We start from the raw sequence: 14,617 nt of genomic DNA on the forward strand, positions 1-14,617 counted from the left end.
GAAAAAGGCTAAGGCCCGAGATGTGGGGCTTTCTAGAGCACCGAATTCATCACTGCGCACAATCCACCAGGTCCTGTGCAATTCATGTCACAAATTACCAGGTTGTTCCTATTTTTGGAGCCACCTAAATTCTAGGTTGGAAAGTTAAATCATCTGTTAAAAGTTCTGATGATCTAAACAACTCATTCAGTGCCCATAATATACGTCTATTGATACCATCCATAGATATGAGGTGTGTATACTCATTCATCCATCGATGTGTCCAGCCAGCATTTATGGGGCACCAGCCTTGGCTGGGCCCTTGCCGGGGCAGAAGATACAATGATGGATTAGACAGAAACTTTGGTTTCAAAGAACTTAGTCCAGCGCCTGGCTTTAGAGCAGGATTTTCAATCTTTCCACACTATTAACTGTTTGGGCTGGACACTCCTTTTTTGTCAGGGCTGTTGTGTGCATTATAAGACACTTAGTAGTGTGCCTAGCCTCTACCCACTAGATTCTGTGGCCGTTGCCCTTCTAGTCATGATTACCAAAAAATTTCTGCAGACCTTAACAAATATCCCCTGACCAGGGAGGGCAAAATTGCCCCCTGTTGAGAAGCTTTGCTTTAGAGTCAGAAACATAGCTTTTGTTCCTGCCTTGATCTCTTACTAGTTGTTTATTTAACAAATTGTTATTTAACTTTTCCTTATGCCCAGCACTTAACAGTTTCTGGCACAGAGTAGGTATGTGGCAAATGTTTATAGGTTAAATGGATGAATGAGTGAATGAATGAATGTCTGTAAGACCAACCTATTCCTAAGGAGCTGACAGGCTGTTAGGAGGATCTTGAGTCTTGCTATACACAAAGCCGAGCAAGCAATATATTCAATCAAAAATATGCCTCAGCTAAGCAAGGAAAAAAGCTGCTTATATGATGTTTAGTTGTGTAGGCCTGACAGATAATTGAGCGACTGGATTTTTCAGTTTCAACAGATTGGTTTGCCATTCTGTAGCCACAATAACAGAGCAAAGTAACAATCATGTCTATGTTTAATTTTCCGGAGGGTGTTGCATCTCTAAGGCTCACAGTCTGGCCAATTAAATGTGGCCGATTGGCACTCCCACACAAGTTTGGGGGCATTTAAAATAGCTCTCTGCAAAAGAAACAAAAAAGCCAAGCTGCAGAGAAAGTTTTAACTCTCTCAAGATTTCATATTTCAAAAGCAGGCTTGTGATGGTAAAATTGCTCTGGGTGACAGTGAATAGATAAGCCGTCCATTTTGAGCATCCTGGTGTCAATCCAAGCGTCAGCTTTGTGGCTGGTGTCTGTGTCTCTTGGTGGAGTTGGATAGTTTTTTATATTTAAGGAAATCATCAAGCTTCCATTCATCGCGGGGGAGGGGGGCGGTGGGGGCTGAGGTTATTGGGCTTTTGACCATGATGACAACTGTTCAGAGGAAGTCATGATTGTCACTCACCAAGCTTTCTTAACTGCTTAGGCTTAAATGAGAGGTAGCTGATAGAAATGAAGAAAGACTCCCCTACCTTTTTTTTTCTCTTAAGTCTTCCAGACACAATTCATATAGGTTCATGTGGAGGAGACTATTTTTGTTACCTACTGCCACAGTAACGCTAAGTAACAACCATAAAGTATCGTAGTTGTTTAGTCCGTAAGTCATGTCCCACTCTTGTGACCCCAAGGACTGTAGCCTGCCTGGCTCCTCTGTCCATGGGATTTCCCATGCGAGAGTGGATTGCCATTTCCTGTTCCAGGAGCTCTTCCCAACCTAGGAATCCAATCCATGTCTCCTGGATTGCAGGCGATTCTTTGTCTCTGATCCACCAGAGAATCCCAAATTATCATTGACATATGGCAATAGCATTTGTTTAGCCTAGAAATCTGAAGAGTTTAGCTGATCTCAGCGGGACTCAGCTGGGACGGGGCTGGGTTTGGGTGTTAGGGGTCCTGTGTATCTGGGGTCAAGTTCAGGTTGGCTAATAGGCTCTGATAACCCTGGCTGGCCATGCTCACCTTCTGGAGGTAGAATGGTTGTTGGCTGATTTAGGATGATCTTGGCCAGCTTAACTGGGATGACTTTCTCTGTCCAGGGGCTAGCTGGGAAATGTGCCTGTGTCAGTGACAAAGATATAAGAGCTTGCACTGTGTTTTCTAGCATTTCATTAGCCAAAGCTCATCACATGCCTGAGGCCAGAATTAAAAAATCAGGCCAAAGACACTGCCTACCGTAAGTGGGCCCTGTAAAGTTACATGACCAAAGTGTGGGTATCAAAAGGTGTGACTAATTCAAATTGACTAATACATCAACACACTGCAGAGGCTAAACCCCAGAAAGTGCTGGGGCTTGACTTGATTGTCGAGCTAAATCTGAACAAGAAAGAGCCTTACAGAAATGTTCAGAGAAAGATGAAGAGGGAAGAGGTCCACACTTGGGGAATGGCTCAACCACTGGGCTGCTACTTGGGTTCCTTATACTAACATCTAGTTAGGGAGAGCGTCGTAACGCTGGAAAGGGTAGCACAGGTATGAGTAGGGGACAGTCTGGGTGGGGAGGCAACCAGCTCCCTAGAGAGTCCATATTTGTAGTCCCAAAGGATTTCCACCCCAGACTATTGAAGGACTTGACCATAGAACTGCTGACAGTGATTGTGAAGCATCACGGTAAAATGATAGAGGCTTCCAAGAAAGGTAGGTTGGTTTTCAGTGGTTGACATTTGAAAGGGATATCTCCCTAATACATCTTAATTCACAAATGTTCTGGAGTATTATATTCTCTCACCCCATCAAATGCCTTTAGAATAACTAAAAATGCTGAATATATTCAACTAAAAATGAATAGTGGTGGTTTTATAAACCTAGGTCTAAGGCCATTTCTGGGCTTCCCTGGTAGTTCAGCTGGTAAAGACTCCACCTGCAATGCAGGAGACCCTGCTTTGATTCCTGGGCTGGGAAGTTCTCCCAGAGAAGGGATAGGCTACCCACTCCAGTATCCTTGGGCTTTCCTGGTGGCTCAGATGGTAAAGAATCTGCCTCCAATGTGGGAGACCTGGGTTCGATCCCTGGGTTGGGAAGGTCCCCTGGAGGAGAGCATAGCAACCAACTCCAGTATTCTGGCCTGGAGAATCCTATGGACAGAGGAGCCTGGTGGGCTGCAGTCCAAGGGGTCACAAATAGTTGGACATGACTGAGCGTAATAAGCACAGTATAAGGTCGTTTCTAAAGTATTTAAAATAAATTCCTCTCAAATTATGAATATACCTAGTGTCACATACCTCTTACTTTGTCCTCTCACAATAGTGTTATGGATTCACCACAGTAATAAATGAATTTATTTGCTTATTTGTGCCAGGTATTGTGCTAAGCTATTTACATGCATGGTCTCATTTTGTCCTCACAGTAATCTCAAGTCACTGGCACCACCATTACTATTTTATAAATGGGAAAATGGGAGCTCAGAAAAATCAAAGCTCATACCCAAGTCTGCCTGATGACTTCCCATGCTCTTAATCCCCTCACATTGGCTGCCTCTCGAAAAAGGTGAGTTGTAACATGGTGAAATAGAAGTGGGATTCCAAGTTAAAAAAAAAAAAAAATCAGCAGTTCAAGTAGAAGACCGGGAAACCCTGGCTTGCCAGCAATTGATGTGAATAAATACCTTAGAGCTTTTGTTGACCACAAGTTCAACAGGAGTTAACAGAGTGAGGCTGCCGCCAAGAGCACAGAAGGAAGCCTCGATTCTTTTGTAGGAGGTGTGTGGTTCTGGCCACAGACTGTGCCATTTAGGGAATCTGATTTCATTTACTAGTGATTGTTAGATGGATTGAGTAACTGCATCTGTGGCTTTTAAGGTGGCACATTTTAAGAAGGTCACTGACAGTTTGGAGTGTGTCCACTGAGGGAGAATTAGGAGGGTTGAGAGTTTCATGAAACCATGATATGTGGGAAAGAATTTAGAAATGGAGGGTGGGTGATCTTCTACCCAGAAGACTTAGAGGTTATATGGATAACTTTCTTCAGCTCCTTGAAGAGATTCCTTGTACAGGATGACACAGTCTCGTTTACTACTGATCCAGAAGTCATGGGTCATAGTTATATGGTCTGTTGGGCCAGTGGTTGCAATCTGGGTTATGAATTGCTTTGAGATGTGGTGAGTTCTGTGACCCTGGAGGAATATGGGCAGAGGAGACTTAGAGAGGGCTGCGGCCCTGAGGAGGTCCTTTTCCCTATGTTGTCTTCCAAAAATGATGATTTCATTACTTATGACTGGAGTATTTACTGAGGTTTTCTGTGTGCTCAGCCATTATGATATAATATAGTTGAGAAAGGGGTAGTCCTGCTCACGCAATAATGCACAGAAGTAGTATTTTAAAGGGAGAATGTTCACTGCTTACTCCTGTTAGAAACTCTGTTAGTGTAACACCCCTGGTTTCTCTCTGGCCCTCTGCTCATCCCACACTTTTGAAGGGTGAGAGAGAAGAGACTTACCTGCTGTACAACTTAAGAATAATAAACTTGGCATTCTGGGCTCAGAACCACCACCTGCCCTTCTCTATTGGGAGTCTACAGAAAGCAAGATTCCTCCATTCTTTCCTAGCGATAAACACCCTTTTCATGTCCTCATGTTGGGAGACTGAGTTCAGTGCTGCCATTACCATGTGAATAAGTCTTAAAATTTGAGGTTTAGGATTAAGGATATGGTTTGCTTTTACCTTCAGTGGCATCTTCTAATTTAGGCTTGTTTGGGAATAGAAGGGCTATGGTAGCTTCCATCTGCCACTCTCTTGTCTCATGTCTCAATTTTTTTTTTTTTTTTTGGAACTCAAGGAAAGAAGAGTAATTGGATGTTTATTCTCTGGGAGCCTCAAGTCTTACTCACACTATCTACTCTTGAGCATGCCAGCTATATGTCTGTAATTACCATCCCCAGTTTATAGATGAGAAAGCTGAGGCTTGATCAGATCAGGAAGTGAGAAAGCCAATTTTAGCTCATGCCTGTTTGAACTCAAAAGCAAGGCTCTCTGTTGGTGTTCAGTGAAGAGAAAGGTTTTGAGCTAGAGTGAATGTTGACAGTCACAGAAGGGAATGACTTTCGGGGACACTGAGGGAGTGAGGATTATTCTGGGCCTTAGATGGGCAGAGTGATTAATGGAGGAAGAGAAAGGAGTGTGGACGTTCCAAGGATGTAAGAAAGAAGCTCTAGTCCCTCTCAAGAGGCGCAGCTGCAGGAATAATGCCATTAACGGCACTATCAGCTTCATCTTCACCATTGTCTTCACTGTAAAAACCACCATTTATTTACTAAAGATTGCTTTACTTACATCTGTTATCTCATATAGTTTTAACTGCTTTACTGAGTTATAACTGACATTCAGTAAACTGCACATATGAACAATTTGATAAATTTTGACATATGAATATGCACATTAAACCATTATCACAAATAGGGAGCATATTGATCACTCCCAATAAGTTTCCTTTGGCCCCTTTCTAATCCTTCCCTGAGTCTCTTGTCCCCTGACCCCTAGTTCTGTCTCCACACAACCATCCATATGCTTTCTGTCACTAAATCTGACTTTTCTAGTGTGTGCTGAGTCACTTGAGTTGGGTCCGACTCTTTGCAGCCCCATGGACTGGAGCCCGCTAGTCTCCTCTGTCCATAGGATTTCCCAGGCAAGAATACTGGAGTGGGTTGCCATTTCCTTCTCCAGTTGTGATGTATATCAAGTGTTTATTCCTTTCTGTTGCTGAGTAGTATTCCATTATATGAATATAGCACAATTGGTTTATCCATTCACATGTTGGTGGCTATTTGGACTGCTTCTATCATTTGACTATTGCATGAAGCTGTTTTGAACATTGGTGTACAAGTCCTCATGTGCACGAATGCTTACATTCCATAGCCCACGTTCAATCCTTACCACAAACGAATGGCATAGTACTATTGCAGTCCTAAATTTATAGATGAGGGAGCTGGAGTCTGCCAAGATCAACTACACTGCCTGAGGCCAGTGGCTAGTTTGAGGCCAGATCTGTCTGACAACCCCTTGCTCAAAGTTCCCATGCAATTCTGCATCCCCATGCTGAGCAGAATGCCTTCACTGGGAGAAATAAAGATGTTTATTTTTTTTCCGCTATGAGAATATATTTCTCGGCCTATCGCTACTCCCTGTCATGGTTATCCAGATTGGCTGCTGCACCCAGACTCTCAGAGGGCAAGATGAGCATTCCTGCTGAGTTTTTTAGTTTACCCATCAACAAGAGATAAGAAAATGCTACGAGGGGCCAGGGCATTTTCCTGCCAAGAATATGAGATTATATCTTCATTTACAGAGTACCTTTGGGACCCTGAAAATGAGAGTTAAAAAAAGAAAAGCAGATAGAAGAGACAGAGTGGCAAACATCCTTGGGCGTATTCACAGTCCAAGAGCTGAGAATCTTGTGGGTAGAATTAATCCATAAAGAGAGCTCAGCTGCAGAATCAGTCAAAAGTTTAGGAGGTTCCGTGGCTGGGGATCTCCTGGCGTTCCAGGCAAGCCCTTTGAGGAGGCCCCGCCCACATTTCTCTACATGAATCTGGTCTGGGCCTTTGTCCTGTGTCCTTTCCTCATTCTGATTCTCCAACTGATTGCTTCATTCACGTGCTTAGCAGTTACTCTGCAAGGCGGCAGTGTGAGAGAGAAGGGTCGATGCCATTCCCACACAGAGGGACTTACAGGTTGGGAGGGGAAGATCTGGGCTTCTCTGGTAGCTCAGAGTTAAGAATCTACCTGCAGTGCAGGAGATGCAGGAAACTTGGGTTCGATCCCTGGGTCGGGAAGATCCCCTGAAGGAGTTCATGGCAACCCACTCCAGTATTCTTGCCTGAAGAATCCCATAGAGAGAGGAGCCTGATGGGCTACAGTCCACAGGGTCACAAAGAGGCGGAGCTGACTTAAATGACTGAGCACACACGCTTACAGGGAACGATTTACAGGAAGCAGACACTTTGCAAGGCAGCGTAAAAACTGTTCCTGACACAGGAGGACCTGAAGTACACTATGGAAACACTAAGCAGAGAGAAACTGAAAGAACCAGGGAAGGCGTCCCAGAGGAGGTGTCATTTAATTATTTAATGTTTTTCTCTGGTTTATGCATTTTGAAATGCACATGCTTCTTATAATAAGTGATACAACCACTGGTGTGCTGAAAAATGTTTGAAAATTAGATTTCTGGAAAAAATCATTATGTATATTACACAAAACAAGCATGCATACATTGCTGTTGTTCAGTCGCTCAGCTGACTGAACTATGTGACTGAACAACTATGTGACCCCATGGACTGCAGCACACCAGGCTTTCCTGTGCTTCACTATCTCCTGGAGATATAATATCATGTTATATTATGCATACTTACCTGTATCTCGTACTCTACAATAGCTCAAACCTCAATAATTGTTCTAAATCTCATTTTTTATTTATTTGGCTGCATAGTATAATATTTAATGGTATGATTTTACTGTAAAGTGAATGTGAATGTCGCTCAGTCGTGTCCAACTCTTGTGACCCCATGGACTATACCGTCCATGAAGTTCTCTGTGCCAGAATACTGGAATGGGTAGCCTATTCCTTCTCCAGGGGAATCTTCCAAACCCAGGAATTGAACTGGGGTCTCCTGCATTGTGGGAAGATTCTTTGCCAACTGAGCTACCAGGAATGATTTTACTATAATTTAATATATTGCTACTGATGAACACTTACTGTTTTCAGTATTTTTATCCTCTTTGAGGAATGCTATAATAAATGTCCTTGAACATAAATCTTTAGATACTGAAGCTTTTATTTTTATAAAATAATAGGAGGTATGGTATTTCTGGGTTGAAAGGTATGTGTATTTTAAATATTAATAGATATATCCATATGACTTTCAGAAATACTTCACATCTGCATCAGTAATAACTGAGAGAATTTTTCCATCAACCCCACCAGTGATAAATCTTAACTCTCCTTTTAATTTTTGCCTGGGGCAGGGATATAGAGAAATAACTCATTGGTATTTTAATTTGCCATTCTTTGACTACCAGTGAGTTTGAATATCTTTTCATATGTTTATTGGCAATTTGGCTTTGCTCTTCTCTGAATTGCCCATTCATATCCTTTGTTTATCTTTTCTGTGAAATTGTTTCTCTTTGTCAATTTGTAAGAGCTCTTTATATAACATAGATATTAACCAGTTATTTGTCATTTGAATTCCAAATATTTTTCCAAGTCTTTGGTTTCTCTGTTAACTTTTAATTTGTTACTTTTAGCTGCTTTTAGATAGTTTGCTGTTTATAGTTATACAGTATATAGTTTGTAGTTAATGGTTTACATAGAATAAATATAAATGTTTTGTTTTCCCTTTAAAACATAGGGTTTCCCGTTTGGGTATGAAGGTCTTCCACATTTACACTATGAACAGATATACATTTTCATGTGTGTATGTGTGTGTGTTTTGTAAAACATTTATACCTAGACCTTTGAAGAATCTATGTAGGTCTGTTTTTGCTGGTATGAGGTAATAGTCCAACTCTACATTCTTCTAATTCAGCAGCCATTTGTGCATGGCCATTTGCTAAATAAGTCATTCTTCTTTCATTGACTGGAGATATGGCTTTTGCCATATTTTAAAATCTTATATTTACTGGGATCTATTTTTGGATCCTCTGTTCTTTTCCACTGATTAACTTTTCTATTCTTATGCTAATATATATTGATTTTTTAGAGTAATTGATTTTTTAGAGTATTTTGGTGTCTGGTAAGGCAAATTCCTCTTTAGTTTGATATACGTACATATAAATTTTAGTGTTCTCAAGCATTTTTTTCATCTATATGAACTGAAGCTTAGTTTATTTTCAAGGAAAAGGAAAGAAATGTGCTATTCATGTGTTAATAGGAACATCATTAAATTTTATATATTTATATGTATAATTTTGACACTTTTATGATATTAGATTTCCCTAATGAAGAATCTAGTTTCTCTTTCCATTTGTTCAGAACCTTTTTTATGTTATCCAATAAGATTTTATAGTTTTACTCATAAAAGTCCTATGGATCCCTTGTTAATAATCTTGTTAATTATTTCCTCTCTTATAAATTTTTTTTACTATTTCCATTTTTAGGTTCTTATTGCTAGCATATAGAGAATCTATTTTCCCCTCAAATTCTTCTTAAACTCTTGAATCTTATTAAATACTCTTGCAATTATAGAATTTTTAAAAATAGCTTATGTAGGCATTATGGATATAAAATCAAATCATCAGCCAAGGAAAGAGTTTTACCACTTCTTTCCTAGCTTTTGGCCCATTATTTAGTATTCTTATCTTATTGCATTGGTTAGAACCACTTAGACCATGCTGACCAATTTATTAGTGATGGTGGGCTTTTCTATCCACTGTCTAATTTTATGGAAATTTTTTCTTATTTTAAAATTTGTTAGTAACTTTTGTAAAAATGTATTTATCATATTTGAATGTTTCCTTTTGATTCTTATTTTAGAGTATATATTACAAATGGCTGCAGGAGTTTATCAGATGTCTTTTCAGCCTATGTTGTCACAGAGTTTTCTCCTTTATTGTTGATGTAATGACCTGTGGGAACAGATTTCCTTTTACTACAAATTGAATCTCTAAGGATGAAGAGGAGTCCCCATGGAGACAATAAAAGCATATTAGACCTAGGGGAAAAAGTGTTAATTAAGGGAAAACAAGAAAGTTATGGTTAAAGCTATTCATAAAAGAAAGCTCTCCAGGATCTGAAAGGCAAGTGATCTGCCATGCAAAGTGGGAAAATAAGGACATTCAGGCTGGGAAGGTCGAAGTTCCTGGGATCCAAGATGGCTATTGGACTTGTGGCCATGGGGGTGTCTTCTGCTGGAGGCGGGATAGGATGTTGTATGTCCAGTGACTGGATAAAAGCTCATGAATAATGGAGAAGCAGGAAATAATCCAATGATGAGTCTGAACAAAATATCCAGATTTCTAGTTAGAAAAAATACAAGCCCATGGGGAGAAAAAGTGGACAATTCTTTGGGCACCAAGGATGGAAAAATGTACCTACTGCTTAACGTTAGAAAGATAGGAGCATTAGAAATGAGATGTAATTAGAGGAAAGACTGAAGTTGTTTCTTATAGATGAACCTTTTTTGTGGTTTATTTTTTTGAGCGGGGACATGCAACGCAATATATGGGATCTTAATTCCCCAACCAGGGATCCAACCCATGACCTTGCAGTGGAAGCACAGAGTCCTCGCCACTGTACCACGAGGGATTCACAGAATCTTTTAAAGGGTGTGATTTTTATGGGCAGATACTACATTTTAACTATTTTCAGGGCTCAGCACCCAGAAAGTGCTGAGTAGGTGCTTGATGGAGGCAGGTGAGCCCAACTTGGGCAGTAGGAAGAAGAAGATGAACTAGAAAGAGAAAACCACTGATCACCAAACATTAGAGCTTGAAGAAATTTTGAAAATGCATTCACTCATTTATTTATTACAAAGAAGGCAGAAGGAGAGTCAAGGAGAAGGGCTGAGTAGACAAGTTTCCACGCAACTGAGACCTTCCAGCTGAAGTTGAAAGCGGGGAGGGAGGGTGAGCAAAGGCCTAAAACGAGAGACCGGGTCCTGTCCAGGGGTCTGCAGGAAGTAGGGTGTGGCTGCGGGGGGCAGGGGGAAGGAGGAAGAGAGTGCAGTGAGAGGCCCGGGGGTGTCCAGGGGTCTGCAGGAAGTAGGGTGTGGCTGCGGAGGGCAGGGGGAAGGAGGCAGAGAGTGCAGTGAGAGGCCCGGGGCTGTCTTCAGAGGCCTTGGGTGCGGGTGTTTGGCTTTATTCTGAGTGAGGCGACAGCCACTGAGGTTTTTGAGCTGAGGGGTGATGACGCTGGCATCATGATGCTGCATCTCTGGTTTTCTCATCAGGATGAAGGTGTTTGGGGACCAGGGTCAAGAACAGACATCACTGCAAACATCTAACTTCCACTTTCCTCCATTCTTTAAATGCACTTGAGCTCCATCTTCTAGGATTCTCAGGAGCTCGAGAGAGAGAGAGCGAGCAAGTTCACAAATAAAAATGGATACAGATTCAGGGTGCAGTGGTGGGGGCTGCCCCCTCCCCTCCCGGCATGTACTCCCCTCCGGCTCCCAGCGCCTGCACACCTGGGGCAGGTTGATAATGCTCTTGATTATCTTTGTTCTCCCAGCCTCCTCTGAATTTTGTAGAGCTTTCTATTTGCATACATTCCCTGAGCTTTTTATGATTATCTCCCCATGTTTATAGTTTGCCCCATTATTTAAATGAGCGTGAGGTAGATGCAAAACTGCCAGCTGGATGCGCATGCTGCTTCAGTGCTTGAGGAAGGTGGCGTGGGAGCGAGTGGAGCCCTGCGCCTGCCGTCTGCCATCCAGGTCCATGTAGGGACCCGTGTCCCTGCATAGCTCCTGCTGCCCCCGTATGAGCCCCGCCGTCCCGTGTCTTCAAGTTCATGGGTGCATGGGGACTTTAACAGGAAGGTTAAACAAGACCACAACTGTCCACATGACCTCTGACTCAGCTAATTTTTACCTGTACTGATTTTTTCCCCCCATTGGCTTGAAAAGATTCAGTGAAATATCTGGGTTTCATTCTCCTCTCTCAATTCCAAATTTGGCCTGCTAAGAGTTGTTTGTTGTTTAAACACACGCAGTTAACGCATTCATCAAATGCCTGGGGTGGTCCTGGGTACTTTGTTGCTGTGTTCAGTCCTCGCAACAACGCTAGGGGTAGGAATTATTGTCTTATGTACCAGAAAAAAAGAAAATCAGGTGCAAGGAGGCCAAGAGAATTGCCGTGGCCAAGATTTACAAAGTAGGAAGAGGAGAAGGTAGGGTTCAGAATCTGGTCCAGTCTGTTCTTATACTTGGGGTCTATTCTGTATTCCTCTTTTTGGGGTGTGGGTAGAGGAGGCTGAAGACTCTTGAGAGTCTCTTGGACAGCAAGGAGATCAAACCAGTCAATCCTGAAGGAAATCAGTCCTTCATATTCATTGGAAGGACTGATGCTGACGCTGAAGCTGCAATACTTTGGCCATCTGATGTGAATAGCTGACTCATTGAAAAAGACCCTGATGCTGGAAAGATTGAAGGCAGGAGAGGAAGGGGACGACAGAGGATGAGGTTAGATAGCATCACCGCCTAACCGGGAAAGGTCCGGGAGTTGGTGATGGACAGGGAAGCCTGGTGTGCTGCAGTCCATGGGGCTGCAAAGAGACAGACACGACTGAGCGACTGAACTGAACAGAGGAGGCTGGGCCCTGACCTTGCCAACTTGGTAGCAAGGACAGTGAGGAGGCCAGAGGACAGAGGGGCTTGCCACTTGTCCAACATTGCCGTCTCTGCCTTGAAAACGATGTGGGTAGCAGCTCTGTAAAGTTTCTGCAGACAGGCAAAGACAGTGTTACACTGAACGACAGAATCAGGATCACGAAGATCCCAGTGGACTAGAAGGAGCAGTTGGATCTAGTGCAGTGATATCTAATCAATTTAGTAAATGTAAGATTTGGCCCTGGGGTGAAAATAACCGGCAAAATATAGGTGCAAGTAAATCCTGGCCTAGCTGGATGGATATCCAAGAAAAATTTACTGAACACCTATTCTTTGCCTGACATTAGGGTTACAACAATAAATAAGGCACAATCCTTATCTCAGGACCCTGATATTCTTGTGGGCTGAGAGAAGCAAAACCAAGTCAATAAAATAGTAAGTCAGCAGTGTCGATGCATGCTGGGATCCAATGGGGACAGAATATCCGGTGACGTGAGGGTGACAAAGAGAAGTGGAGCATGTAATTAGTCTTGGGGACTTTGTCATGAAGTGCCTGTTAGTGGCTTCTAAACCTAGGTCTTCAGAAGGGGGTCTAGCATGCTCAGAAGTTTGCCTGATAGTCAGGGAGGGAGTGTTCATTCTTTCATGTAATACATACTTATCATGTACTACAGCAGGTGTTTTCCTAAGTACTTGGGATAGATACTCTCTCAGGGAACATGGGCAGGAAGAGCTCTCTGGGGACCTGATAGGGGAGCAGAGACCTGAACAAAGACATGGAACAAACATGCAAATACAGGGAGAATGGTGTCTTGGCAGCAAGTGCAAAGGCCCCGGGGCGTGAAATGAGTTAGGAACGTCCTAGGTCCAGGACCAAGCCCTTGTCCCTGAAGTGAAGTGAGCCAGACAAAGAAAGCTGGGGGATGAGTCTGGGGAGCAGACTTGGTGGATCCTGTGAGTCCAGTGGACATGGGAAGAAGTTTGGGTTTTTCCATGAAAGAGAGGGGAAGGGCAGCATCATGGTCCCTTGCAGCTATAAAAGATGCACTCTGCTGCCATGTGGTGCAGAGGCTCTAGGGGCGAGGACATTGGCTGTAAGGAGGGAGTGGAGGGGGCTTGGATGAGGCCGTGGATTAATAGCAGCTGTCCTAAAGTCCCACCCCATGCCTCTCATGGCCCAGGCGAGGCCTCACTGGCACACAAGCTGCTGAATCGGGCTTCCTGAGGTCGCTGGGGTTAAATGCCACTTCAAGAGCAACGCGTCTTGGTCAAGGGAGATTTCAGGCTCTTGGCCATAGTGACGTGTTATCTCAGCCCTGATAGTGCTGATTATTTATAGCATCGCTTGCCTCACATGTAGTTTTGCAATTAGCCATACTCAAAACATGCTTCTCTCCTGATGTTCAATTCTGCTTGTTTTCAGCCTAGCTGCTCATCCCTTCTGTTCTCACACTGGTATCACAGGGCTCCCTACCCCCTGAGCTCAGAATGAAGATGTCTGCTGACGGATTCCTAATCAATACTTGTGTGTGTCCAGGAGTCCCCAGAGGGCGTTCCACACAGGCCCACATGCAGTCTCACTCCTCTCTGCCCAGAGCTGGCCGGCCTTGCAACATCCTTGCTTCATACTGAAGTCCTGTTTTCTTCTGCTGGAAAACAGAGCTCTACCCTGGAAGCTATCTCTGTCCCACGGCGGAGGGCCAGGATTTCCTGTTTTTTGCACAGCTCCCTAATGTATCAGGAGACCAACAGCCCTCTTGTATACCAGTTCTAAGAAATGATGCCTGGGTTTCAGAGGCCTGCCCTGCCTTCATGTCCAGTTTCCACTTAGCTTCATCTGAAACCTCCCAGCTCAGAATTTGTCTTTGGAGTCTCATTTGGAGTTGAACTCAGGCTATTCAGTATTGTTGATCATGTTTTTATAGGTTCCTAACTGGACTACAAACACCTGGAGGACAGGATCTGTGTCTTATCCATCTTAGTATTCCCCAGAGAGTTTAGCGCGGTAACTTATCTATGCTGGGTGTTCCGTGAATGTTGCTGATTGACTGCCTGCTATGCCAGCCCCAGGAGGTGAAGGGCTTCTGGGAGAGTCTCTGCAGGGACCAAGTATTTGTCTCTCAGCCTATTCAATTGTAACAATAGATCAAAGCAAGACTTCAATTATCCTTCACTTTCATTCCCAAACTCTCTGCTTTGTTCATTCTATTGAAAAGGCCTGGTGACAGAGAGCAAGACTCTGAGAGAGACAGAATGCTTCCAGAGCCTTAAGAAAGCAGTGTAGCAGGAAGGACATATTTCAATGTAGT

This window comes from Bos indicus, chromosome 18 (genome assembly GCF_029378745.1).
Source record: "Bos indicus isolate NIAB-ARS_2022 breed Sahiwal x Tharparkar chromosome 18, NIAB-ARS_B.indTharparkar_mat_pri_1.0, whole genome shotgun sequence".
Classification (NCBI taxonomy): Eukaryota; Metazoa; Chordata; class Mammalia; order Artiodactyla; family Bovidae; genus Bos; species Bos indicus.